Source organism: Polistes fuscatus, unplaced genomic scaffold (genome assembly GCF_010416935.1).
Source record: "Polistes fuscatus isolate 324 unplaced genomic scaffold, CU_Pfus_HIC Scaffold148, whole genome shotgun sequence".
Classification (NCBI taxonomy): Eukaryota; Metazoa; Arthropoda; class Insecta; order Hymenoptera; family Vespidae; genus Polistes; species Polistes fuscatus.
The window spans coordinates 1-2,800 of NW_025113051.1; the positions used below are offsets into that span (position 1 = coordinate 1).

General features: G+C 26.4%; 1 long non-coding RNA gene across 1 annotated transcript; it reads right to left on the reverse strand.

Annotated features, from left to right (window-relative positions):
- Nucleotides 1-587: 587 nt before the first annotated feature.
- LOC122514405 lies at nucleotides 588-2,502 on the reverse strand. Its single transcript, XR_006303048.1, has 2 exons — nucleotides 2,409-2,502; nucleotides 588-743 (listed from the first exon to the last, which is right to left on the reverse strand). It is a non-coding gene; the product is annotated as an uncharacterized LOC122514405 (long non-coding RNA).
- Nucleotides 2,503-2,800: the final 298 nt, after the last annotated feature.

The following is a 2,800-nucleotide window of genomic DNA, read 5'->3' on the forward strand; positions in this document are numbered from 1 at the left end:
TGTTACTAATTAGAATATATACAATTGTTCTATTTGTAAGTATATATTGAAGATTTATCATTTTTCTATACTTGTTAAAAAATAAAATGTTAACTGTTAATTCAATTAATCAATTTTCCTTTTAATTTTGCGAAATATTACAAAATTTATTATTTCTAATTTTTTCTAATATAATTTTCAACAATTTATAATAAAAGTGCAATAACAAATTATCACATATAATAGTATAAGTTTATTATTTTATTAATATTTTATTATGCGTACAAAAACAGAAAAAAATTATTCATACGTAAAATTAAGAAACATGAGAGATCAATGAAAACACGTAAAAAAAAGAAAAACAAATAAAGTAGATAATAATTTTCACACGAATAGAGAGAAAGAAGAAAATATAAAATAAATTAACGAAGTGTGTATTATAGCAGTAAAATAGAAATATTATTATATTAATAAAAAGGTATGTTAAAGGACCTTAGCATTATGAAAGGTATACTACAAAAAAATCTGTGTTAAGGGGCACCATTAGTGTGACCGCGTGACGAAAAAAGATGATTTTTGGGAATTTTTGTAGAGAAAACTAATGCATGAAATGTTTTAAGGATATATTTGTGGATTTACAATAAATACATACATGATAAAATTTTTGGACCAAAATATTGAAAATTCAGCGAGTTATTCCCAATCTTCCAAGGCTCCACAAAAAAGTCTTCCCACTGCTGCAGTGATAACGACCTTCACAGTGCCTGAAATTAAAAAAACTAGTGTGTGTACTTATGTACGCACGTAAAAAGATATACTTCTTTGACGTACAAAAACAAATATAACCTCAATAAATTCAAAAATAACTTCAAAAATAACTCCAAACATTTTATCCCGCCTCTGAATATATTCTACATTTGTAAAAAAGACGATAAAATAATAAAATTAAGATATTAAATACAATTGATAAAGGTTTAATTCATAAGTATAATCTAATTTATTTATTTATGCACATGAGGAAGAAGAAGGGTTTAATTAAAATAAGAAATAAGAAATAAGAAATAAAACACTTGGTTGAGAGCCTATACAAAGTATAATACTTTACTGGCTTAGGTAAACTTTACACTTTACTGGTCAGGGTAAACTCCTATGGCATAAAAACTCTGGTTAATTATTCACATAATTAAAAATAACTTCCAAAACTTTTATTACTATATTATTATTATATATACAATTTATAAATGTTGAAAATTAATTACTTCACATGCATTAGTTGGTCTGATTATGATTCAATAAGCATGTGAGTTACAAGAGACTTATAATAGCTAAAATATGATACAAATTGTCTACAATAAACGTTTTCTAAATGTCGTATAAATATAGCATCAATTTAGGTACCATGTCGGATTGTAGAAACTGTTCTATCATTATTTATTGAAAGCATTAAATCTTCACATAAAAAGTTGATGAGTACATCAGAATTTTCAGCGTTAAAATTAACATCAACAAATTAATACGTTGTCCATTTGTTGAAACGTTAGTATTTTGTAACTGGCATTACGATGCTAAATAACTATTCTTCAAATATTAACTCATTCAAATTTTATTTCATCAATTAGATATTAAAAATGATGTTTTATAAATGTATTTATTCCTTATTTAATATGTCTTTATTAATCGAATATTTTTATAAATAGTATATATATTTCCAATAAATTATATTTTTATAAAAATTCGTGCAAAATGTTGATTAACACATTACGGACGAACGACGAGATATCTCGTTTTTCATATGTCGTAATTAACGGTCATTGTCATGATATCACGCAGTTGTTAATTGATCGTAAAGGCATTTAAAGCGGTTTTTAATGAAAATGAACGACTTCAGTTCTGATGAAAAAAAAAAGAAAAATGTTAATGCGGCCTGGCCACCGGGTACGATTAGCAAGAAAATGTCTCGTCTCCGCAATAAATATTATTAAAATATTTCTAATTTTCTAACATCATTTGTTTGCTACATATGACTGCTAATTCGCAATCGATAATTGAACTTTTATCGAATTTATTGTATGCCATAATTATTTTACTGTAATTAATATATATCGATTGTTTACCATGGCAAAATTGCTTTAAAATTTCAGTGAATTCATTATATTTTGCTTGAACTATGTCAACATTTTCCGTTAAATATAAATATGTGCTATTGACGCAGCATTCGTAATTTCTCATTTGATGCATCGTTTCTCTAGGCATGTATATTAATGATGAATCACTAGCAAATGTTAACAATTGAATTTTGGTCTATGTGACACATTTGACAGTTATCATATTGCCAATATCGACCGATTGGTCAATTCTCATTTTATCAATTATATATCTTTTACGTATCAAATCTATCCATGTATGCATATCGAAAATGATTTCAATACCTTCATTATTACCCAATATTAGATGAATTGAGGAATAGTGAGACACGCAGATTCCCACTTCTAGATACATTTTATAACTTTGAGCAAGGGGATATCTTCTCGTAAGAATACGAAGTAATTTGCTGGCGGTATTCGGTGCATCGATGATTGCATCAGCCGATGACGATGGCGCCGTCAAGCAATAATTGTGTGAAGTTGAATACCTTCTATAAATTATCAAAATAATATAGTATTTCAAAATCAGTTTTTAACAATATTATATAATAATAAAAAATAATTGATAATAATTTTTACTCACATTGAATTAGACATATTTCACGTGGAATAATTATCTGCAGATGATGTTTTTTTTTTTACAACGAATGTTACTGTTGTGTGAAAAAAATGTCGCC